This window comes from Sorex araneus, chromosome 3, assembly GCF_027595985.1.
Source record: "Sorex araneus isolate mSorAra2 chromosome 3, mSorAra2.pri, whole genome shotgun sequence".
In the NCBI taxonomy this organism is placed as follows: domain Eukaryota; kingdom Metazoa; phylum Chordata; class Mammalia; order Eulipotyphla; family Soricidae; genus Sorex; species Sorex araneus.
In genome coordinates this window covers 121,573,193-121,599,524 of record NC_073304.1, presented here as the reverse complement: position 1 = coordinate 121,599,524, position 26,332 = coordinate 121,573,193, and the positions used below count along the sequence as shown (strand labels likewise).

The 26,332-nt window shown below is 47.6% G+C and overlaps 2 long non-coding RNA genes across 10 annotated transcripts in view; both read left to right on the top strand.

Annotated features, from left to right (window-relative positions):
• The first annotated feature begins 380 nt into the window (after nt 1-380).
• LOC129403421 (uncharacterized) lies at nt 381-4,307 on the top strand. The gene is made up of 3 exons (XR_008629237.1): nt 381-519; nt 1,691-1,875; nt 2,692-4,307. It is a non-coding gene; the product is annotated as an uncharacterized LOC129403421 (long non-coding RNA).
• A 15,969-nt stretch (nt 4,308-20,276) lies between these two features.
• LOC129403417 (uncharacterized) overlaps nt 20,277-26,332 on the top strand; it is a 43,601-nt gene continuing 37,545 nt past the window's right edge. For 3 of the 9 annotated variants that reach the window (XR_008629218.1, XR_008629227.1, XR_008629216.1), the window contains exon 1: nt 20,280-20,660. This is a non-coding gene — a long non-coding RNA (uncharacterized LOC129403417). Of the gene's footprint in view, nt 20,661-26,332 lie in introns of all 9 variants that reach the window. The other 6 variants (XR_008629224.1, XR_008629220.1, XR_008629217.1 and 3 more) reach the window with 4 other exon arrangements.

The window sequence follows — 26,332 nt, the reverse complement described above, 5'->3', positions numbered from 1 at the left end:
CTGACAGGGTTCCTGAGATCTGGTAGGAATGATAATTGAGCACTGAGTTAGAAGTACTCCTCGAGCACTGCTGGTTGTGGCTAAACCCAAATAAAAGGAAACCAACAGACAAGGACACAGTAGCCTCAAATAGCAGAGAGTCGGAGCACTCAGGCCAGGAATTACGTCCCAGGACTCCTTCCTGAAACTCAAGACAGAGACCCTAGAAACCTAGATGCCTGTCACTGCATCATGTCACCACATCATTCTCCTCCCACCTAGAGACAGTGTGTCAGATGGTGTGTCACCATTGTCTGCAGCTTCTGTAATTCCCAAGGACCGACATGTGGCTCCATGGAATCATCTGAAAGAGAAGTCAGACACATGAGAACCAGAACGGAGCACAACTCATGGACCTGACCGGCGTCACCCTAAGGCACAGCTCAAGACCCACCCTGAAAGACTTTGCTAGATGTTCCTTCCTCTCCAGGGGACACAAAAGTGCGTTGTAATCCACGATGCCCTCCACTCTCAGGGAAGGTAAAGCAAGCAACTGACCTGCTGTCCTGTTGTTAGGGCTCCTGGATCCACACTAACTGAATATTCTATAACATTTTAACAAACATATCTAGCTCAATAGGTAAAAATCAGGTCCTGGAGAAAGATCAATAAAACACAGAGAAGGGAGGGCACTGGCATTGCACACAGTTACCCGGGTTTGACATCCCTCATCCCTACAGTCCACAAAGCCCACCAGGAGTGATTCCTGAGTGAAGAGTCAGAAGGAAGCCCAGACTACCGGTGAATGTGAAACAAAAACACACACTCAAGAAATATGAGTTGTATACTGTAGGAAAAAGAACATCTACTATCACAACTTTCTGGAATTTAACCAGAGAAAAAACTTTTTTTGATGGCCTCAGAGATAGCACAGAGCATAGGGTGCTTGCCTGGCATGCACTTCAATCAAGTTTCAATCTCCATCAGACAGAAAGTGTCCCCACGTCTTGCAGTGGGTGATCAATGAGAAGAGCCAGAAGTAACCCATTAGCATCTCGGGCATGGCCAACTGAAAATGAACCCATTATACCATCGCAGGGTGCTTCCAAAGCCAGGGCCTGCACTCCTGACCTATCTCTTACCCCAAAATTCAAATTCTATATAAATCCTGTGAAACCTCTGATAAGAACAGACTGACATGCAGGTGGAGGCTAGGACAAGGCCCAACTGGTAGTGGTCATGGTAGGGCTGTAGACACCTGGCAGCTCCTGGTGTGACCCTGAGCCAAAAACAAGCTGTGATTTCAAAGGTTTGCAGGGGACAGTAAGTGAGAACTTCCCATGCATGCGTCCGACTGAACTTTACACCCTGAATCCCTAAGGAGTTATCCGTGATTACTGCTGGATTTGAGTTTGCCACTCCCCACCCCTCTAATAAAGTCACAGAGAAAGTCATCTGCCAACAGTGATGTGTGAAATCCAGCAATAAATCTCAAGGCTCAATTCTTTGGTTTGTTTATTTTTGGGCCACACCCTGGGATGCTCAGAATTTACAAGTCAAGTTTTCACAGATTATGTCATTTTATTCATTCAGTTATTTGATCCTGTGTAAGAAAAGTAGGTGGAACATACATTTGGCCCAAAAGAAATCTAAATGATGAAAGTCTATAATTTTGCCCAGAGACTCCAACCCCTTTGTTTCCTTCTGACAGCCTCTTGTTGGAACTTTTCCAGCATGTTCAACTAAGAACATCCAATGAAGGTATGAACAGAGGGGCAGGAGAGAGCACACCAGGCTGGAGCACATGCTGGCCACATAAAGCTTGGGGACCTTCACCGGCATCCAGTGGCACTGCTAATGTGAATAGAGAAGGACACAGGCCTCAAGCAATGCAAGGTGTATCCTCAAACCCCAGCCCATCTGTTCCCCAAGTAGTGAGAGAGACCCATGGAGAGGAGCTCAAGGGCTGAACTCCTGCTTTACTGGTGGGGGACTTGCCACGGCTCCCCTACATCCAGAGACACATGGACAGAGGGCAGAGTCCCTGATCAACTCCAAGCTTGTAGCAAAAAGGGGAAACAAAAAGATGAGGTCGGAGAGAAGCCCACAACATCCAAAAAGAGGTTTGGGAGACACCCGGCAGTGCTCAGGGAACCCTATGGAGTACTGGAGACCAAACCCCTCAGCCGCATGAAAAGCAAGTGCACTGTCTGCTCTCCTATTGCTTGACTTTTCTTTCTTTTTTTGCTTTTTGGGTCACACCTGGCGATGCACAGGGGTTATTTCTGGCTTTGCACTCAGAATTACTCCTGGCGGTGCTCAGGGAATAATGTGTGATGCTGGGAATCGAACCTGGGTCAGCCACGCGCACGGCACGCCCTACCCGTTGTGCTTTTGCTCCAGCCCCATTGGCTTTTCTTTTTTTTTTTTTTATGGTCTTTTGGGCCACACCTCTCAATGCTCTGACACTCCTAGGGGGCATGGGAGGATTGAACCCAGGTCTGTCCTGAGCAAGACAGTGTCCTGGCTGTATTAAGGCTCCCGCCCCTAGAGGGAGACATTTAAAACCTAGTGCAACAGGTTCCTGCAAAGCCCGTTTCTGCAAGTACTCACCAGAACAGAAGGGGGAGCCTCTTGTCCGGGAGAAATTGACAATGAGGGAATGCTATGAAATTTGACAAGTGATTTTTTTTTTTTTTTTTTGCTTTTTAGGTCACACCCGGCGATGCACAGGGGTTACTCCTGGCTCATGCACTCAGGAATCACCCCTGGCAGTGCTCAGGGGACCATATGGGATGCTGGGAATCGAACCCAGGTCGACCGCGTGCAAGGCAAACGCCCTACCCGCTGTGCTATCGCTCCAGCCCCGGAATTTGACAGGTGAAACAGAAATTATATTTCTGGGGGAAAATAAAATCAGAGAGCTAGAAGAGATAGCAAATGGATAGGATGTTTTTAGTTCAAGCAGCTGAGCCTGGGTTAATATGCAAGAGCACACAGGTTTCCCCACCCCAGCACTGCCAGGAACCATGTCTGAGCAAAGAGGCAAGAGTGAGCCCTCAGCACTTACCAGCTGTGGACCAAAAACTACAATTAATAATAATAAAAATATTGTGTGTGGGTTTCTTATCTTGCACGTGTCTACCCAGCTTTAATTGCCGGAATCCCTTGTTTCCCTGAGCACCACCAGGAGTGATCCCTCAGTGCAGAGGTAGGAATAACCCCTGAAAATTGCCATGTGTTCCCTCACCCTAATAAAAAAAACACTGTAAATTATATAAGACAAAGAAATAAAGGTGTGGTGACCAATGGTCATCATAGATTGCATTATGGTATATCTTGGGTTGCATCCTGGAAGTGACCAGCCTATTACCTGCTACATTTGGTTGCACGGACCTCTCTGGTCCAACACAGCCCGGATGCTACACCCCCTTCTGGCAGGGTCTCTTACAACTTCGCATCTCCCAGGATCCCAAAACCTACCGCAGGCGCAGGAACCCGGGAAAATCAAACGGTCAGCCACACACTCCTGAGTCCCCGGCCAGTGCAGAGGGCAGTGCACTGGGAGAGCATCTGCCGTGCACGGGGCTGACAGGACTGACCCTGACATTCACAGGACCCTGAGTCCCGCCAGGAGAGTCCCCTAGTGCAGAGCCAGGAGTGACCCTCAATGCTACGGGATGTTGGACAAAGATAATGAAACAAAACATTGTTTTTTAATTAAAATAAAAGAGAATCGCCTTTCCCACCTCTTCCAGGGGAACCGACCCTTTGGCCCTGACTCAATAATCACCCCAATGACAGAAGTGGCCCGCAAAGTACTGGCCCGGGAACATTCCCGGGTGACCCCCCGCCCCAGCCTGTGACCCCCGGGGGCTCCGAGTGTCCCTGCAGGAACCAATGGGGAGGCGGCCGCGCATGCCCCGCAGACTTGCGGGGAAACTGAGGCTCCCTCTTGTCTCTCTTTCTCTGTGGTTGGGGCCTGAGCGACAGGGCAGCGGGGAGGGCGGGGCCTTGTCCGACACCCCATGGGGTCCCCCGACCCGGGAGGATCCTGAGCGCTGAGCCCGGAGTCGCCCCGAGCCCCGCCAGGCGCCGCCAGGCCTCCCCGGGACTCGCACCCCTCCGGCAGCCCTGAGGGAAGTTCCCTCAGAATCCCCCGCGTCTCCCTGAAGGGCAGGAACGAACGGGACGAACCTCTGGAGGACGCTGCGGCCACCCGGTTGTGGTCCCCCTCCACCGGCTACTGAGCAACCCCGCCGGGACCCCCTGTCCACTCCAGCCCCACTCTTCAAGCTGCGACAATGGTGCCCGACTGGAACCTCAGACTGGGCTCTGTGACGTCACCCACACTTCTAGCCACTCAGTCTTAAAGGGCCAGACACCAACTATTCCTGACTGGGTACTTTCAGGTTAGGAAAGATAATTTTTCTTCCCGTTTCTCGTCTTGTATCAGGTCAGCAGGGTATCTGGGGGGTTGCCAGGCACCGGATAGATGGAGTGAACACATGGCCTATGGCGCCAAAGATTTTATGTTTTCACGAAGGGAATAAAATTCACAAAGATTTCCTCACAAATACCCACCAGAATAGTGCCCCAACCCTGACCCACAAACAAAAGCACCAAAAAATAATGCTCAGAAATCACTGGGCGTTAATATCCATATATTATGTTTTGTGTTAATTTATCCAGGAGTATGTTTTGTGTTAACTAATTTGGTGGGGCACATTCTGTAGTGCTGAGGACTTACACCTGACTGCTCAGGGCCACTCCACACTGGGCTGGGGGAACCCTCTGTTGTCCTAACCCTAGAACCTGCGGTAGCTACTTCCCAGCTGGACTGTCCTAACCCTGATTTTTGATTTCAATTCACTGAAATTCCAATTGCTGGAGTAGCTCCACCTGTTCATGTTACAGGAGTGAGCTAGAAACTAAGTGAATCACATGCCCAGAATTAGTGAAGCTAATTTTGTGGGTGTTGCAGAATGAGGCTCAGGAATTGGTGAATGGGAAAGTATTATACGTGTTATCAATATTCATGTATATGTGTTTGTGTATGTTAATAGCCATTGGTGTTCCCTAGCTCTGTGCTCAGCAACTGTTCAAACAGTGCTCAAGTTCGAAAATGAACTAATATGAACTGGGATCTAAAATGGATCATCTGCATGAACAGAAATTCCCTTCACTGCTCTGTAACTGAGTAGCCATTTAGTAGTTTAGTAGTGGATGAATTATGTAGCAAAAACTAGAATTCTTCAAAATTTAAAACAGAAGTCAAGAAGAATTGTACAGTGGGTGTGCAGGAGAAAGCCTTTTTTTCTGACATGTTGACCAATTGTTCAGCTATGATTTGATGTTTCTAATAGTAAAAGATGAAACTTAGTTTAGAACTTTACATTTTATTTAGTGGAGTTATTTGATAACCATATTATTATACTGAATTTCTTGAAGGGCGCCTGCCAGTCAAGGAGTAAAATAGGAACAATGGCTTAGGGCCCACAACAGTGAGGTGGTTAATGATCAATAGTTGATTGGTTTTTTTTTGTGTAACCATCTTTTCTCTCTTCTATATTAATGCTTGCTTCACTATGCTTACATAACTTCTGGTTTTCAGGACATGGGCTCAGTGAGTGAAAGTAATTTTGTGGGTGCTTATGAAAATGACAGGTGCGCCAGGATGAGGTATTTCTTGACCAACAGCCTGTGCTTTTGCTGTGAAGCTGCTGCTCTTGCCTAGCAGGACAGCCCGCCAGCTGGTGTGAATACACTCCTCCAAATTTTATTTCTTGATATCTCCATGTCTCCTTGAATCTGACCCAACAAAAACGCTGGGGCTCATTTGGGATTTGATGGTGGATATTGGCACAACAGGTCCCTGGCTGTGAACAGTTGCAGAGTTTGTTCAAAGGACCAATTTGCCTTTGCTTTGTTCAAACCTATGCCCAGTTGCCCAAAGCATTGGCAGAATCAATGCCCAGAAACCTCTAGATTAGCTATCAGGAGTCCTGTGTTTCTCACCAGAGAGTTGGCTAATGATCTTCTCTGTAGGTGTATAAGTCACTGTCTGGGTCTGGGACTGCGTGGAAAGCTGAACGCAGAGCCAGTGCCCCAAGCAGGCCTGGTCATGACATTTTGAGATGGACCACAGGGGCCATTTCAATCATTTCAGCACAAGCACATTACTCTCAGGGTCAGTGAGATTTTTGTTATTTTTGTTTTCTTTTTGTATTAATTTTGTGCTTCTTGGGTCACACCCAGTGATGCACAGGGGTTACTTCTGGCTCTGCACTCAAGAAATACTCCTGGCGGTGCTCGGGAGACCACAGGGAGGCTGGACATCAAACCTGTGTCGGCTGCGTGCAAGGGAAACGCCCTACCCACTGCACTATTGCTCCAGCCTAGTATTAATTTTGTGAGGGGGCACACCAAGCAGTGCTCAGGGATTAGTCCATGTGGGGTGCTGGTGGCCATGTGAGGTGTTGGGGATGGAGCCCAGGTGCACACATCATACAAAGCAAGTGCCCATCCCACTGCACTATCGCTAGGGCCCACAGCCAGTCCTTTGATACAATTAACAGTTGTACTGACTTTCCATACATGGCAAATTCACATTATTCCATTATTATAAAAAATACAATTTTTTAAAGTCTTAATTCGACTAATTTCAGTACCCAATGGGACTAAGGCCCTGCACTCCCAGCATTAGGCTCTGGATTTCTTCCTGAGCTGTCAGACTATTTGTTGGGGATGGAGCCTGGACCCCCACCTCTCAAGTCACATGCTTGCTCCACTGACCTATCCCGCCATCATAAAACTATCTATTCAACATGGAAACCTTGCAAGCTCACTCAGATTTGGTGACCTCATTTACAAATCAAATTGCAACAACACCAAATCCTCATGCTGTGTTTTAAGCTCTGAAATCAATTGCAGCAAGCAAGGTAAGAATTAGCTGAATGGCCCCTGGGTGGATAGGCCGAACATGTGGAGGACATCTCTGTGGTTCTCACAATCCTAACGGGTACACAGCAAACGGAAGGTCCTTCGGGAGGATCACTGTGAGGATCCTGACAATCCTCAAACTAATTCTTAGACTTTTGTATTTGACTAGAACTGGTGACATTTGGGAGAGTATATAGGATACTGCAGATCAAACCCTGGTCGGTCAGGGGTAAGACCAACACCCTCCCTGCTGTACTGTAGCTCCACCCAACTAGCTTTGATATGGGCTCACTCCTTCACTTTTAAACACAAACACTGAAGGAAATCTCTTAGGAAGTCAGAGAGAGAACAGCAGGTAGGGTGACAGGGGCTGTTCCCTGAGGACCGCCCAAAGGAAGGCCTGAGGACCACCAGGAAAAACCTACAGCAACACAAGTCCCCACAACAAAATAAAAGTAATTTTTTCAGGATGCTCAAAAACCATCCTGATGATTTGAGGGAAAACACAAACGTAGAGATAGAGGGGGCAGGGTGGGAGGTGGATCTGCTGCTCCTAAAAATGGCACCCCAACATTGCAGGCTGTGCAGCCAGGCTAGTAACGGATAGAGGGGGATGGGGCACGTAGGGTCCTGAACCTCACAGATGCGTGACAGATGAAAAAGAATGGAGCAAAGTGAGTAAAGCAAAGGCAGGACCATTATGATTGACAGTTTGGGTGAAGGAAGTGTAGTGTGAGCGTGACACAGAAACCTGGATCCAGGAGCCAGAGGCCTCCAGGGTCAGCAGCACCTTTCACACATTCACAGGGAATCCACACAGAGCACAGGGCCCAAGTCCAAGGAGAGTCCTCAGAAAATCATTGTGAAATGCGCTGCTGACCCTGGGGGGCTCGGGCTCCTGAATGCAGCATCTGTGCTGCGCTCATGCTGCCCTTCACTGCATGAATTGCCTGTCATGGAATGATCCTGATGTTTTCTCTCTTGGCTTTGTCTTCATTATTACTTATCTGTCAGCCATGTACAATAGTCGTGGGATTCACAGCCCTTGGCCACCCATCTGTGCTTCACCATCCTGTCTATCCAGCCTCCAGTGGTGTTGGTCCCTTTCAGGAGCTGCTAGAGTCCCCTCTGCCCTCTCTTTCATGCTTATTTTTGCCCTCAGATAATTAGCATGTTCTGTTAGTATATTGCAATTTTTTTATTTTGGTTTTTGGGCCTGGGAATTTTCAATATTTATTACTGGCCGTTTTCAGTGGTAACTTTTGTTGGTACTGAGGAATCAGCTCTTCAGCTTCATGCAAGGGAAATGCCCTACCTGCACTTCTCTCTAACCCAGAAAGAATATGTTTTGTTTTGCATTTAAAAAGTGAATGAGTGTTGGGGTCTCAGCAGCCAGTCTGAGACCCTGGCCAAATCCCCTGCCCTTAGAGACAGAAACAGGCTCTCTTCAAACAGGGCCCCAAGGCCCTGTGCCAGCACTCCACCCAGAAGGGCTCCCTGGTCGAGGAGATAGTGGGATGAAACTTGAAAGTCACCGCTTGTCTGAGCTAAGCATACCCGGCCTTGGAAAGAGGGAACATAAATCATCAATTAACATCTGTAAAGGGCCCAGCAAAATGTTTACTTCAGAGCTGATAACCAGCTGTCCATTCCACCCACTCCTCCCTAAAATTTCTTCTTTAAATATTGGTATTTGAGCTTAATAAAACGAGAGTTGTGTTGACCTCCAACTCTCCCCTCTCTGCGTGGTTCTTTCTCGATGGCGGTGGTAGGGTGGCCGCGGTGCGCAGGGGGGCAGGGCAGAGGCTTCTTCCCTTCCCACTCCCTCTCCTATAGGGAGTAAGTCCGGTGGCTGGGGGATCATACTCCAGTTTGCCGGGGTCTAATGGCCAGGATCCTGACATCTGGCGCCACGAACAGGGACGGTGTGGACGTGGACAGCAAGGACATCGCTGGAATAAGGTATGATCCCCTGACCACCCCGCATCCATGCAGTAAAATAGGCGACTGCATTGGAGATGCCAGGCTGGTAATTCTGGAAGGGGAATGCAACTGGAGCTAAAGCTCTGCCCCCTGATAGTAAGGCAGGCTATCAGAAGAGTCCTCCTCGGGACAGGACTGTTTCAGTCAATTCTCACTTTGTTTTCGCTTCTCCCCCTGCCTATGGGGTGCCTAGCATCTGTTCTGTATTGTCTCATTCTTGCTGTGTATTTTCAAAAGGCCAGCAGCAACCACCTTTCTCCCCGCGGGCACGGGTCGAGCACTTAAATGCCACAGGGCGCTCGCCGCTAGAAAAGACACCCGTGATAGGATGAGGGGGTCACAGCCTCGGGTTCCAGATAAACTCGAGTCCCCCGCAGAAGAAAAACTGTGCAACGGGCAGGAACTCGTAAATAAGCATTCCATCCGTCACCATTTATTGCGGGCGCTGCTGAGTCTCTCTCCTCCGTATTCTTTCCTTTGCCTTGGTGGTCTCCTAGAGGGGCCATCATCTATCCTGACCTTTTTGACACTACTAGATTCCCTAACATCATGGACAACTCCATTCAGAAGGTGCATCACCTGGCTCTGAAAGCCCTATGTTATCTGCTAAAGAGTCGGGGGCTAGAATTCTCTGAAGATAGGGCAGCTAAGATCTGGGGCACTATCCTTGAGGTGGCTCCGTGGGTTCCCACTGGGGACCTCTTCTCCTGGGACACCTGGATCAGGTCGAAAAGCTTGTTAGGGGACAGACAGAAAAAACAGGCAAAAGTCCCCCACCAGGTTTGCATGCAACAGTAGCAGATCTAAAAGCATGCTTCCAGGAGTGGCCTGGAGAGTGGGCCTCTCCAGATTCTAAACAAGCAGCTGTCTCAGGGCTGCCCCTTACTGATCAGGACATAGAAGATGAGTAGCTGAAGAAATTCTTGGGGGAGATAGACCTGAGCCTGTTCACCCCACTGCCCCTCCAGAAGGAGCTTCTACTCCCTTTTTCGACCCAAGACTGGAGAAGGACTGTTGGAAACCCCTCTGGGCCTTCCCGGTTCAACCCGGGGGGAGCCTGGCCTGCAGTTTGATATGGGGCGCTTTCTTTAAGGAAGAATGCCACATGCAGGCAGACCGCAATGCTGCTGCCCAACCCCCCATCCCCATAACATACAGGCAGCAGATCAGTGGAGCGCAGGCCCCCAGCAGGCAGCCATCCCGGACCTTATCAAGATCAGGTTCGCGCCTTGGCGTTATCAGCCTGGAGGCGGCTTGAGGAAGCCCCTCTGAGGCTCCCCGGGGTGGAATGCAACAAACTACAGAGCATAGGGCCGCTTGTACGGGCATGAAAACCAGCCCCATAGATAATTGGACATGTGCTACCCAAGATTCAGGGTCCCCTAGGCAGACCCAGGTTCTAACTGCAACCTTGCAGAATCAGAATAAACTACAGAAGGGGCAACCCCCAGGCTTGTCAATAAAAGGGGGAAAAGAGACCAGTGTGCATGTTAGCATCCCCATTGTCAGCAGGGCACCACCAAAGATACCCATACTGCTGGCGGCAAGGAGTTCAAAGGACAGCTAGACTCAGCCGCAGATAGAACTATGATTAGAATTGAGGAGCCCCTTCCAGAATGGAAAGAAGTGTGTCACTAAGGCAGCCTATCCCCATGTCTGATAAGAAGATACTAGTTCCCTGCCTCAAACTAGTCTTGGCCAAGAAAGAAAAATGCTAGCATCTGACCACCTTAGGTTTCAACAACTTTGAAAAGGTTTTGCCGGCTTATATCAACAAAAGCGCTTTTTTGATCCATTTCTAACAAGCAGGAAACTGGCTGATCAGGCTGGGAAACGGGGGAGCAATGTTCCCAATCGGCCGACAGGGCTCACTTTGCCCTGGGGACTGCCCCCTCCTTTCTCAGTCTATCAGTTTTCTCCCTGCCCTTTCTGAAGGATCAGATCGATCAATCAACTGCTGATGTGTGCACATGTACATGTAGTGATTTTAGTCAGTTTATTGTTCATCTGTCTGTCTGTCTGTCTGTCTGTGGAACACTCGAGTGTTAGAGTTAGTTTAAAGTCAGCAATTCTTAGACCTGGGCAAATAAAATCAAGGGAGGTCAGAGTGATACGAAGCCCAGCAATTTAAAAGATCTAAGTATCTTTGAAACTTGTTAGATCAGGATTAAACAAAGATTTCTAATCAGAATGTGGCGCCTACAAAGAAATTAAAATTTTCAATCTAAATTTCTTATTGGAAGAACATTAATAATTGAAATTATTTTGAATTCCAGTATCTGTACTATCTAAGAAAAGCTACAGAATTAGAGCCAGAAACTAAAATGAAATAAGAGTTCAGAGAATACAAGGCTTTATCCTACAAGGTTCAGCCAATTAATAATAATAATAATAATAATAATAATAATAATAATAATAGGCCATTTTATAAACAATAGAGGTACAGAAGACATTAAAATTAAGTTTTTTCATGTTTTCATAAACAGTGGCTGTTCAAGTATTTTCTTACGCTAATACCAAAGTTTGGTAAGAACCAAAGGCCTTTTTCTGTGTCTGAAAGCATGTTTGTATTATTGTAAAGTATCTGGTATAGAAAATTCATGATTTGAAATAACTAAGGCAGAAGAACTATTGTCTAAATGTGTATATTTGTTTGCATCTGAATTGGATTGTTAGAACAACTGACCCAGGGGCATCTCAGGCAGTCAACTAACCCCTGGACCATCCCTGTGTTTGTCATCCGAAAAGCCTCAGGGAAGTGGAGAATGCTTCAGGACCTTAGGAAGGTAAATGAGCGAATGAGAATCCAGGGGATCCCGTTGAGTGAATGCCTTGGATCCCTGCCATCGATTGTAGCCTCTTCCTAACTGTTCTTGATATAAAAGACTGCTTTTTTTTTTCATCCCCCTACACCCAAATGATTGTGAAAAATTTGCCTTCTCAATCCCCAGCACCAATTTTTCAGGCCCAGATGAGAGATATGAATGGACAGTACTGCCCCAACGTATGGCAAATAGCCCCTCTTTTGCCAACAGTATGTAGCATCCTTATTGACACCCATACAAGAAATGACTAATGTAATTCTTTATATTTATATGAATGATGTTATAATAGGGAGCCCCAACGAGGCTGTTGTCAGTCAAGCATATCAGAAACTCCAGGAGCTCTTGAAAGAAGGTTTAGACATTTTGAAATTTTGATAAATTTCAAAAGTTGGCACCTTTTTCCATCCTTGGCACTACCCTCTGGCTCGACCATGCCACCCCTCTAAAACCCCAGCTCAGTGTACAGGAAGCCTATTCTCTCCCTGGGTTGCAAAGACTCTTAGGAGAGATTAACTGGTTCCGGGTGTGGATCCCTATCTCCTCAGGACAGCTTGCCCCCTTGTCCTCAGCACTGAGGGGACGAGAGCTGGCAGATGTTATTGAACTAGGGCCTGCGGAAAGAGCTGCACTAAAACCAGCTTTTAAAACAAAAAGGGGGAGCCAGCCCCCACCAGCAGTTAGGACTTGCACTCTTCACATTAAATATATTAAATTTTTCAAAAGTATGCCTTTTCACCGGCACTGGCAACTAAAAATTTTAGAGCTACTTAGCAAAAGGCTATTAAGGGGCTAATTTCAGATGTCAGCCCTATAGTCTGAAGCCACAGCATTGTGCATTCCCAGCTCAGCCAGCCCTGCCTCAGTTGAAGACTGTATTTCAGACCCTCCCTAACCTCAACAGTAAATTCTAATCACACTTTCACCCAGCAGATAAGACTTGCTAATTTAGTTTGTTAACTCTTCTTCCAGGTATCTGGTTCTTGCAACTTTATAAATGAGAATGGGCTTGGGAAACAATTGATTCTTATATTTGCATTAAAATCTGACAGACACACAAAAAAGAAATAGTGGGAAACCTCCTTGTAGGAGGAAAAGTCTATGCTTATATTTTGACAGATAAACACCTACTAATGTACTTTGGGTCCTGCTATGGCTTCATCTGGAGTAAACTTCATCCTCCTGGTATAGACCTCAAACCACCTGAGACTCCACAACCCTCCAAACTTCAACCTCAAACAGATCTCAGCTGGAAATCACAAGCAAATCTGAGGAAGAGTCAAAGGACCCCCATAGGGAAGGACAGGCTGAATTGGCCTGAGGACTTAGTCTGGGATTTACGGTACCAACCTAATCCTGAACCTCAGAGAATTTTGTACACAAGTGTAAAATCCTTACTGTTTCATGGTAATCTATGAGTGTTTTAATCCTTAAAAAGTGTTTTCCTAGAAATCAGAATTCTAAAAATGTCTCCAGGTTAATACATGTTGTAAGAACTTTAGTTGTGAGCATCTTTAAATCCATAAGAACTGATATAATGTTTGTGACTGCAGAGTAGTTTTGCCATGTTAAATAAGATGATTGCCAATTTGTGTCCAAACTTGTGATATCATTTTGTACCAGTTTCAGTGAGTTTAAACTTGTGGGATGACTACAGATGTATGTCTTAAGTCAGAAAGATAATGTATGGAGATATCATCAGTGAAAAGTAGAAAAGCAAAGTGTAGTTGGCTTTGAAATGGAAAAGTTATAGGACATAATGGATGTAAAGGAAGTTTGAGGTTGTGTTTTGAGGAAAAGAAACTGTAATCAATTCATATTGTTGTAAAAACTCTTTAAAGTATATCTGCAGAATTGTTCTAGTATCCAGACTCCTGTTACAGTGCTCTTGGATCATTGCCCTGAATCCTTTACTATAAAGGAGACTCTTTACCCCTACAGGTAACCCATCAGCCCATTCAGAAGAGGGAGGTGATATCCACTCTAACCATAGCCACGCTGTTTGGAATTGAACTGGCAGGAGCCAGGACCGGTATCGCTTCATTCGCGACCCAGCAGAGTGGATTCTCATCCCTCAGAGCGGCCATCGATGAAGACTTGGAGAGGATCGAGACCTCCATCAGTCATCTTGAGAATCCTGACGTCCCTGTCAGAAGTGGTGTTGCAGAACAGGAGAGGACTGGACTTATTAATGTTGCAGCAGGGGGGGTTGTGCACTGCATTAGGGGAAGAGTGTTGTTTTTATGCTGACCACACTGGAGTTGTACGTGATTCTATGGCTAAGCTGAGAGATGGGATAGCTAAGCGAAAAAGGGAGCGTGAGGCACAAGAAGGAAGGTTTGAGAGATGGTTTAGAATGTCACCTTGGCTTACCACACTTGTGTCTGCCCTGGTTGGGCCGGTCATTTTGCTGTTGTTACTTCTAACTCTTGGACCATGTATTGTAAACTGCCTTGTTCAGATGATAAGAACCCGATTCGGGGCTGTGGTAATGCTTACCCACGCAATAGATAAACTTGCAGACCCTCGGCCAGGAGATGCAGCCTGGGTGCATGTGGCCATGGAAGGAGTGTGTGAGTGTGTCACCTAGCCACCACTCGGGGAACAACGCTGGGTCGGAGAGCCAGAGATGGGTAAGACCTCAGAGGAGGCAACCTAAGACAGGCCCGACCCCTAAGGCCCCAGCGTGAGGCTGTCGGGTGGCCCCCGGCAGCTGGCTCTTATAAAACAAAAAGGGGGAGATGTTGGGGTCTCAGCAGCCAGTCTGAGACCCTGGCCAAATCCCCTGCCCTTAGAGACAGAAACAGGCTCTCTTCAAACAGGGCCCCAAGGCCCTGTGCCAGCACTCCACCCAGAAGGGCTCCCTGGTCGAGGAGATAGTGGGATGAAACTTGAAAGTCACCGCTTGTCTGAGCTAAGCATACCCGGCCTTGGAAAGAGGGAACATAAATCATCAATTAACATCTGTAAAGGGCCCAGCAAAATGTTTACTTCAGAGCTGATAACCAGCTGTCCATTCCACCCACTCCTCCCTAAAATTTCTTCTTTAAATATTGGTATTTGAGCTTAATAAAACGAGAGTTGTGTTGACCTCCAACTCTCCCCTCTCTGCGTGGTTCTTTCTCGATGGCGGTGGTAGGGTGGCCGTGGTGCGCAGGGGGGCAGGGCAGAGGCTTCTTCCCTTCCCACTCCCTCTCCTATAGGGAGTAAGTCCGGTGGCTGGGGGATCATACTCCAGTTTGCCGGGGTCTAATGGCCAGGATCCTGACAAATGAGTGAGCTCATAACCAAGGTAATTCAATCTGGAGAGATAGTACAGCAGGGAGGGTACTTCCCTTTCTTAAGCCTCACCAAGGTTGAATTCCTTGCATTGCATATGGTTCCCCAGGTATCACCAGGTCTGGTTAAAAAAGAAAACCCAAAAAGCTATTTTGTGGATTCCCAAGCTACTCCCAGCATTCTCCACAATGGACCTCAGTGGACTACATTCCATTGCTAATTCTTCCATTGTGTGTTGTGTTTGATTTCAGAACTTCAATCGCAGCTTCAGGGTTTTTCATTGCAGCAGTTTGATTTGGGAACAGAGTCACTGAAGACGAGTGAGCTGGTAAGAATTGCACATTGAATATAAATACTATGCCGTCAGGATAGTTCATTGGAACAAGAATGTGACTTGAAAGGAGGAACTTCAGGGAGGAATTTTGCAGTCTAATGCTGGTTTAGATGGTCTGTAGTTTCACTGGTGCTAAAATCAGTCGTTTTAAAATCTAAAGATATTCCTATTGTTATTATGTTTACTATTTCTTTCTTTTTCATTCATACGCAGCAATGCTGATCAGGTACTTCAAGCTCAGCACTCAGGCATTACTCCTGGAAGTGCACAGGGTATCATGTGCGATGCCAAGGGTCAAACTGCATCCACCACATGCAGTGGAAGTGCTCTCCCCACTGTGCTAGCATTCCAACCCCAATTCCTGTATCTTTAAGTTCGAAGAAATACTATCATTTTTTATTGGGTCAAAAGTAAGCACAAGATGGACTGGGGTGATAGCACAGCGGGTAGGGCGTTTGCCTTGCACGTGGTCGACCCCGGTCAAATCCCAGCATCCCATATGGTCCCCTGAGCACCGCCAGGAGTAATTCCTCAGTGCAGAGCAAGGAGTACCATAACCTGTGCATCTCTGGGTGTGTCCCAAAAGGCAAAAAAAAATAAGCACAAGAGTTCATTGTTTAAATAACTGGTTTGTTGTCACTAGTGATAGTGCTTTGGGAGTAGACTTGCCTTCCACCAGGGTGGAAACGTGGCTCCATGCCCAGCATTTCGGCTGGTCCCTTGGAACCACCGTCCATGATCCCTGGTACCGCTTGGTGTGGCCCACCTCAAAATAAATACAAACTACAAACCTAAAAAGAACAAAACAATTCATTGATCCTGGAGAGGACTCATTTGTGGTGAGGTGTTTTCAGTGGCCTTCATGGTCCATCCTCCTTGATAGGGTTGCAGCCTTGGCTTAACACATTATGCACTTCCCCCTGTGCTATAGCTTAACACATACATTATGGGCTCCATCCTGTGCTATAACAAACCCAGACTTGGGTGTGTTTTTTTGCTGGAAACTATTTCTTTAACATTCTTCAGACGGCCGTCTGTCCATTTTATGTATATGTTTCTTGAGTTGGAAAAAATTAAAACAAATTAATGATTGCGCAGCCTTCAATTTTGTGCATCCACCATGTAGAAACATTGGGTTGTTCAGTGGAACATCCATCCACTTGTCATGAATTGCATTCCCCGTGGTGGAAATGTTAGAAACCAACCTGTAGGCCTCAGTTTCTTTTGACAGAGAGACTCTTAAGGAATGGGGCAATAATTGGAATCTTCCTTTGCATTTGTCTTGTGTAATTAAGAACCTTCCCGATCTATCAGCTCTGCACTCCTTGTATTCAGATTTTTATCAGATTTACCTAAGCATTGAGGATAAATATTTCTGAAAAGTTTAGGATAATGGCCCTGTCAATGTTCTTTGATAGGGTGGATTGAAGATAGTTGAAATGGACTTGACTATGCATAGAAAGATTTCTGATGGTCTAGGAAAGGGTGGATTGGGCGTCTTGAGGAAAATGTGTTACAGATGGTGGGAACCTGGAAGAGCGCCCAAACTCCCATCTCCGCAGGCCATAGCATCAACCATGATGACTGACATAAAGGGCGGTCACGGTCCTGGATTCCACTCTCCTCATTTCAGTTATATTAGGAGAAAATATGACAAAAAGTTGCTTTTGGAATTGGCATAATCTCAATCCTACTAGCCACCAAATTGATTAAAACCGTTTTGGGTCTGTCCAAAAGACCAAGTCTACAAAATGATCCTGCAAGGTTTGGTGCTCATTAGCTCCTATGCACCTTTGTTCTTAGTGTTGGTCCATACATGGGATTTTTATAGAAGTAACTTTTATGTAATTTATGACATACTTGGCAGTTCTTAGGAGTTTGTCCTGGCATTGTTCTGGATCCCGGAATGGAAATCAGTGAAACCATGTTCAACTCAAGCATTCAGCCAAAGTACAATTCACCGGCCCCAGACTCTTGGTTGAAAACATGTTTCTAAAGCTGTGTCATGGGGTTTCCTTGTAAGTGAGAGTTCTCTGCTTGCGTGTTTTCAAGGGGTGGAGTGCTCACTGTACAGTGCTCTCTGATGTTCTTGTCAGACTTCGGTCCTGTTCATTGTCTCTCCAGCTCTCAGGGTTGCTGCTAGGCCAGTTCCTCTGCATTTTCAGGGCTGGCATAGAGTCACTGATTTTTCCCCATCTTGATGGATGACTTCCCGGAGAAACTCGTTGACCCATGAGTCCTCTGTCTGCTTTGCCTTGAATAGCCTGCTTCTGTTTTTATGATGGAGGCGTGTGTGGCAGCACTGGTTCTAAGTTTGACCAGTACAGGATAAGGGGACTCAGTCTTAACTCACTGCCCTGAACTCTGTGACCGGCCCCTCCAGCACTTGCCTCTCCTCTCCTTTATCCGAGCCCATCACCCTGGCACAGATTCACCTGGGCTGGCATAATGGTCTGTCTATACTTGGAACCTGGCACTTTAAGGCTCCTTGTGGAATGGATGACGTCACAGACAGGAGTCTTCCATGTGCACATTTATTTCCTAACGATGTCAAGTGGATCAGGCTTCTTATGGACATGGGTTTAATGGACAAAGTGATACTTCACCATCAAAGAGGGACACTGAAGACCCATTAGTGGCAGGGCGTGAGTGCCTCTCACTTCCAGTCCCTGTACTGTGACCCACAGGGCCACGCCAGCTTTGGGGGCTTTGTGGTTGTTTTTCACTCCCGCTCAACCATATCCAGTTGGTTCCTGGGGTCCGCTGTGCTCCCGAGATATTAGGAGGATGTAGAGCTTTTGTGGTTGCAGTGGGGGGAAATTTGTGCAGTACAGGGGTCTTGGGTGTGAGCGTGTGATCTTTGGGGGCATCTCCTCCTCCAGCTCTGCGATGGGGCACTGAGGCCTGGGTGCATAGCAGAGCATGGGAGGCTGTGGGTCTTAGGGTGCCGGACCTGCTGATGGCAGAATTCTTGACCATCCCAACCCTCTCAACCAGGGTTTGAGACGGAAGCTCTCCTGACGCTTTTGGTGTAGACATGCATATGTAAACTGCCAGATCTCTTTGAGGGGCAGCTCCTCAGCCCCCAGTGGCGAAGGACCCTGTTAAAGTTCGTATTTTTCTTTGGCATCCGCCATTAAGAATCCTGGGTGCCTGGTCCTAGCATGTGGCTGGGGGCTGTAAGTGAAAATTTACCTTCTATTTTAGTTTTTTTTTGGGGGGGGTCGGGCACACCTGTGGTTCCCCAGAGGTTACTCCAGGCTCTACCTTCAGAAATTGTTTCCATCAGTGATTCTGGTTTCAAGTGGGATGCCAAGGATTGATTGGTTTCACTAAGGGAAGCACTGTATTCTCTTTAATGTTTCTCCAATCTATTTTGATGTTTTTTTCTGATAAAGAATTTCTTTATTGAAATAAAAATTGAGAAGTATCTCTCAATTCTTCATAAGCTCCCTGACCCTGACAAGGTGACCCTGGCTGTTGGGGTAAATTTTGCTTGTAATGGGTTTACTTTTAAAGTAAGGTGTTATTTTTTATTTTATAATGTAGTTTACTGTATTTGATTACATAATATTCAAACACCAATCCCAGGTCATTGGGTTTTTTTGAGGAGGAGATTCTTATATAGGGATATATAGGGATCACTTCTGCTTTGTTGGAAAAAAAATTATTTTGAAAGGGACGGAGTGGCAGTAAAGCGGGGAAGACATTTACCTTGCACAAGGCCAACCCAGGTTCAATCCGTGGAATTCCAAACAGTCCCCCAAACCACAACGGGAGTCATCCCTGAGTGCCAAGTTCTAATAAGCCCTGAGTACTGCCTGTTGTGACCCAAACATCAAAACACACTCACACGGAGACATACACACTCATGATAATTTTGTGAGCAGAACGAGGATAAAGTTTTGTTCATGCTGAGTCCCTGTGGCTGCCCCCACGCAGAGCCACTTTGGGGGCTGTGGTTGCTGTGGGCAGCCCTGAAGCTCAGGCGTGCTTAATCAAAGGGGCTCCTTGCCTAGGAGGCAGCCCCTGGCTGGGCCCAAAAGGACCTTCCTTGGGATCCAGGGAGGAGTCCTGGATCTCAGGGCTGCAATATCCTCCTCTGTCCACGGAGCCCGTCACCCGTCTCCTGTCTCCTGGCTGCCCAAAAATCTGCCTACTTTACATCCTCAGGAGAGGAAGGAGCTACTGGCAGTGTCTCTCTGAGTTGGGGCTTGACTTGGTACCCCAGGTGCCTCCCACCACGACATCTCCAGGGTCAAGCAGGAACTTTCCAGATTAGGGCTAGAAGTTTGTCTTCTCTCTGCTCACCACTCTGATTTCTCCTCCAGGTCTCTGTTTTGGAGGCTAATGCTGTTTCTTGGGAATAACAGGCAGGATAAGACCATGGTGAGGTATGGTCCAGGAGGTAGTTTGCATGTAATATTAGTGCATTTTATTCTTTTCACTGTCACTGTCATCCTGTTGCCCATCGATTTGGTCGAGCGGGCACCAGTAACGTCTCCATTGTGAGACTTGTTACTGTTTTTTGCATATAGATTATGCCACGGATAGCTTGCCAGGCTCTGCTGTGCAGGTGAGATACTCTTGGTAGCTTGCCAGTCTCTCTGAGACGGTTGGAGGAATCGAACTCAGGTTGGTCGTGTGCAAGGCAAACACCCTACTCGCTGCATTATCACTCTAGCTCTTATTCTTTTCATGAAAATATAAAGACTTTTGGCATATGCCATCTGTTCAGTCCCTCACTCTCCATTTTTCCTGGACCTGGTAACCCCTAGATATACTGATCACCTGACTGAAGGCATGAAACAAGAAAAAATTACATTCCTGCCAGAAACTAGGTGGTCAGGAGTCCTTGGAGCCTGGCCCTTTAAGGCCGTGAGCGAAGATGCAGTGACGTCACAGAAACCGGGCCACTTTGCTTCCCGGAAGTTCCAGTCCGGCCATTGTTGCCTTCTGAGGTGTAGAGAAGGCGCTGGCGTTGGGACGCTGGGGGTCAGGGGGCGTCCCAAGGGCCTTTTGTGTCACCAGCAGAGTGTTGCCGAGTGGGCAGTGGTTTGCCCAGTGACGGGGACGGCGGCTGTGGCCCCTCACCCGGCACCGCGCCCCCCCTTTATTCACTGACTTCTGGGAGCAGCGGGAGTTTTCCTGAGGAGACTCTCTAGAGAGACGTGGAGGGGGGCGTCAGTCTCGGGAGGGCGCTGGCCCGGTCCCCGCCACCATACAGGGTCCCCCAGCACGGTCGGAGCGATCACCTCGAAATCTCCAAAGAAACCCGGGTGTGAGAAGCAGCGTGGGGCCGGGGAGGAACATGAGCTCTGGTGAGTGAGGTTGCTCAGAAAGTTCCAGAACAACCAAAATAACGGAACAAACAAGAGAGTCGTTTCTTTTTAAATTATTGTTCAGTGTGTTTCGGGCCACTCGCATGGTGCTGGGGGCGACTCCTGGCTTTGCTCAGCGATCCCTGCTGGGGTCAGGGTACACCAAGGGGTGTTGGGACATGAGTCCGGGCCCGAGGCCCGCGCCCTCCCTGCTGACCTGTCGCTCAGGCCCCCATCCAAAGAGATAGTGTCAGAGCCAGAAGGAGCCTCAGCTTCCCCGGGGCATGTATGGTCGCATTAGGCATGTGTTAGCCCCTCACAGGCTGGGGGCAGGGGTCATGTGGGGAGTGTCCCTAGGACAGCCTGTTGCTGGCCGCCTTTCATTCCTGAGACTGAATCCAGAGTCATTAAGGGTCACAGACACCCTTTTCAAAGGTATCTGTGGAGGCGTTTTTTTTTTCTTTTCCTTTAAAAAAGTATTTGTTCAGGGCTAACTCCTGGCTCTGCACTCAGGGATCTGTCCTGGGGGTACTCAGGGGATCCTAGGGGCTGCTGGCTGCAGTCACAGTAGCATACAAGGCAAATGTCCTCTCAGTGTACTAGCCTCCTGCCCTGTGGAGGTAGGGGTTACCATTCCTCACTTTTTGGGGCTCAATAGTATCTGGTGGAGCTTTTTCACTTTCACATTTTCCCCACAAATTGGTAGGTTTTGGGGTCCCACAGGAAGCTGTAAGAGGATGCTGAGACTGGTGGCAGAGGGGGCACTGCATCAGGGCTGCGTAGGACCTCAGGGGTCATGCAACCTAGTGTGAAATCTTAGCAGGAGTAACATGCACACTTAACTGGGTGCCCTGAGCTCTCCCATAGTGCAGTATATGGTCACCGTTGGTTCCCTCGCCTTTATCGATTTATTTCAGTTAATTCATTTTTAGTAATTATTTTTAGTGTGGGACACACCTGGCTATACGTGGTTACTCCTGATAGTGCTCAGGGAAACATGCCAGTAGTCAAATCTGTTTTTTCTGTTTGCAAGAAAAGCACTTCTCCTGCTGTACTATGTCTACAACCCCTTTGCACAGAAAAAAATTTTATTTATTATTATTTTTTTTAATTGTAGATTTTGGTTCACAGCACTCAGTGATCAGTGCTTAGTCTAGGATCTGAGCTCAACATTGTTCCTGGCACTGCTCGGGGACCGTATCTGCTGTGGAGAATTGAATGTGGTTTCTCAGCTAGAAAGAAAAACAACCTATCAGCTGTACTGTCTCTGCTAACCCTATGTAATTTTTTATAAAGATTTTTGGCTTCATCTGTCAAGTGTCTCAGCACAGCCCTCCCCACTGTCCATCTCTCCCAGACCAGGTGTGTTAGGCAATGGTACAGCTAGTAGGGCACCTGGCTTGTGTGTAACTTGCCTCATCATTTCGTACGGTTCGATGAACACTGCTGGGTTTGGCACAAAACTCCTCCAGAGAAAAGTTACACTCCAGAATTTGTCATGACAATGAGCATTCTTTGAACATCTTTTTTGGGCTTTGTGAATATATCTCCTGCTTGTTTTTTTCCTTGATTTTATTTTTTTTGGATCAGACCTGGCTCTGCACTCAGGAATTACTCCTGTTGGTGCTTGGGAACCATATGGGGGGATGCTGGTAATTGAACCCGGGTAGTCCACATGCAAGGCAAAAACCCTACCTGCTGTACTATCGATCCAGCCCCCTGCCTGTTCTCCTCTGGTTTTTCTTTTTGCTACTGACTTGGAGATCGACAGGGACTCTGCCCCTCTGTCCAGGTGTCTCTGAAGTTCCAGTCCAGCTCCTTCAAGCACGTGCTCTGCCCTTTGAGCTCCTCTTCCTGGTTCTACCTCACTACTAGGGCAGCACATGAGGTGGGGTTTTGGGCCACACTTGCCAGTGCTTGAGGGCTGCTCCCTGCTCTCTGCTCACTGTACCAGTGGACAGTGGGTACCAGAGCAGCCCCCTCTCCCTCCCCTTGCCAGGCTTCCAGTTGGCCAGCAACAGCTCCAGGCTGGTGTGCTCTCCCCTGCCCTCTGTTGATACATTTGTTGTAAGTTCTTGGATGTGAACATTCTGGAATATTTCAATGGTTAAACCCAGAACTATGGGTTCCCAAGCAGCGAGAAGGACAGACACTAACTTGATAATGCAAAAGCAGTAGGAGTTGTATTCCAGTATACTGGGGTCAACTATCTCACCCACAGAGTGCTTTCTTAACAGCGAACCTGACTTCAGGCAGCAAGCAGTTTATATAGGGTTTGATTATATAAGCAGTACATGTCTTACTATTTCAGAAAAAAACTTAGCTAGTTATCCAACAAAGGTATTTTGACAAGTGTATAGCATAATAGTGGTCAGACAATAGGCAAACATAAGTTTCCAGTAATAGTTCTGTTTACATAACCTACTCATTCTTTTAGGGTTATCAAAAGAAATTTCTGGGCATTTTGACTAGGGGCATAGTGATTGTTTGAGCCCACTTGCTGGGCCTAGGAGCTTTCCCAGGTGGGTTCAGATTGGCTACTTTCATTGCTGGGTATCCAAGACTGATTTTGCTGATTTCTGCCACATTAACAGGGGTCAGTTTTGCCCTTCCACAACAAAACGCTGTTAGGAAGAAAAGGAGTTCGAGGCTCTGAGAAAAATTAAAGACTTTCACCATTAAGATTTATTTTGGGGTAAATGTAATCTTTCCCCTACATTTTCTTACGCAAAAATATCTATCAAGGGAGTAAAATCACATAGTCCATTAAAGCCTGGCCTGTTAGCTCTGAGTCCTGTCAGGTGTGGCCCGCAAAGAAAGACAAAGTAAAGAACTGACTCTTAAGAATATAAGGCTGGATTCCAAACCTTTGCTGTTGGAAGACAATTTCTTCTTTGCTTTTATTTATGTGTGTAAGGAGGGATGGGATTTGGGATTGCTGCCAGACCCAGAAGTGCTCCGGGATCACTCATTGGGGATTCAGGGTGTGAAGTTAAGTCTGCCACATGCATGGCAAGTGCCATACCCACTGGTTTTCTTTCTGGCGCCTGAAATCTTTGAAACTGCAGTCTGTGCTGCATACTGGCATCATGCTGGGAGCCCCAGGTACCAGCAGCCCTGCCATGGCCTCTAACAGCTGGACCTCATTTCTGTGCACCCCCACCCCCATCGTGCCAGTCTGTGTTCCTCCCACAAGGCTCATAGAATTTACATAGAATTTGAATTCCTGGGGTCAGAGATAGGCCAGGCGTGCAGTCCCTAGCCTTGCAAGCAGCCTGCCATGGGGCAATCTCTGGCACAATGCAGGGTCCCACAAGCACTATCATGAATAATCTCAAAGTTCTGCCACTTGTGGCCCTAAAACTCAAAACTTTGTCCTATAAAACTGGCTGTGGATTGGGGTGTTGACAGAATACAATTTTTTTCCATTTGCTTTTTCTGTTTGATGCTTATGGTATTCAGTGGGGTTCCGAGAACTGAACCCAGGTCAGCTGTATGTAAGGCCAACACCCTAGCAGTCTGTAGCTCCAGCCCATAAATTCATTCTTTGTTGGTTGGAGGCTCTGCTGGGCAATGCTAAGCAATTACTCCTGGCTCTGTGCTCATTGATCCCCTCATGCACAGCTTGGGAACCTCTGGGTGATGGGGAATAAACCTGGGTTGGCTGCGTGCCAGCAAGCACCCTGTGCTCTGTGCTATCTTTTTGGCCATCATAAAAATGCTTTTACTCTGGGTAAATTTTAAAAAGTTGTGAAATTAGATCTTCTTTTTCCTCATTAGAACGCAACTTACTCTTTCATTTGCGTGGTTTTGTTTGGGGGCCAATCAGCAGTGCTACAGGCTCACTCCTGAATGTGAGCTCAGGAATCACTGTTGCTGAGCTTGGGGAGACCCTATGAGGTGGCGGGAAATCAAACCAGAGTCAGCCATGTGCATGACAAATTCCCTCCCTGATATGTTGTCACTCTGCTCCCAGACCTAATTTTCATCTGTAGTACAAGATTTCTGTTTAGATATTATAGTATTTTCAGTTAGAGTGAACCCAAGGCACCTGAGGGATGGGACAGCAGCTCAGCTGCTCCTGTCTTCACCATGGGTAGCCCAGATGCCAACCCATTTCTGCATCCCCTGGATACGTAGGAGCATCTGACAGCGTCTCACCTGGGTGGGTCTGTGAGCATGTCCCGAAGGGTGATGCCAGTCAGGACAGTTCTGGCACCAGGCAGGGACTTCTGGTTAGGGCCCTGTGGTGGTTCCCTCTCTGATGCTCACAGATCTGATTTGTCATCCAAGTCTTTGGGCAGAGCTTCATGCTGATCCTCAGGAATTAGTCGTTGGAGACAGTGGTAACATGTCACCCTGCTGACCATCCCCAGGTAGTAGGAGAGTGACAAGATGACAGAACGCAATGACAGGCTTCCAGGGCCATCGGTCTCTTGAGTTGATTCTGGAAGGAGTCCTGGGATGTCCCTGTTTGTTTTGTTGAATTTGTATTTGGGGGCTGGAGCGATAGCACAGCAGTTGGGCATTCACCATTCACACGGCCGACACGAGTTCGATTCTTCCACCCCTCTTGGAGAGCCCGGCAAGCTACCGAGAGTATCGAGCCTGCGTGGCAGAGTCTGGCAAGCTACCCGTGCATATTGGGTATGCCAAAAACAAACAATAAGTCTCTCAATGAGAGATGTTACTAGTGACTGGTGCCCGCTCGAACAAATTGATGATCAACGGGATGACAGTTACAGTGACAGTGACGGTGTTTGGAGGCCATACCCAGGGATGCTCAAGGAGTACTTGCAGCTCAGTGCTCAAGCATCCCCCATGCCAGGTCTTGGGAATCTTTTGATGTACCGGAAAAATAGGCTGATTTGTTCAGGTTTGTTTTCTGAGGTAAGGTGAGGTTAGGTGCGGTAAGTTGATTGGAGGGTCACACCCTATGATTTTCAAGGGTAAATTCTGGCTTAATAATCAACATTGGACCTGCAGTGCTTGGGGGACAAGATGGGAAAGTGGGGATTACCCGCTCTACCCACTCTCCCTGAGCCTGCTGTCCTGTTTCTCCAGCCTGCTGCTCTGTTTCTTTTCTTATTTTTTGTCCCACAGGGGAGGTGCTCACAAGTTCTTCATGGCTCTGTGCTACCGATTCTCCCTGACCAGTGGTAGGGGCTTCTAGATGTGCTGACTCCATATGCACCCTAGAAACTACAGTGACTCGGGTCCCAGTACCTGTGTTTCCCCTATTTTGTCCTTCCCACTCTGGAGAGCCTCTGCCTGCGCAGTCACACAGTCTCACGTTCTCTTGCTGCTGTGTGCGCAGTTCTGGGCATGTGCTGGTTCCAGGGAGCTGGAGGAAAGGGTCTCTCCAGCCTGCAGAGGGCTTCGGGACCAAGATGCTTCCCTGCTTTGAGAGGGATTGAGGGCGGCCCTGAACCCTTAGTTCAGAATCCTATGGCACACATGGACATTGAGTGTCCTGTTCTCTCCCTAGTGATCAGGGGCTGTGGCATGCATGGTGTGTGTGCTTAGTGTTTTTGGTTTCAACCCAGCATCACATTTGGGGTCCTGCTTGGTCTGTGCTCAGATGTTCCTGTCTAAAGAGCTTACTGGAACAGTGGTGCTGGGACTGAGCCTGGGGTTTTAATGTGCAACTCTTGCTTGAAACCTTATAGTAT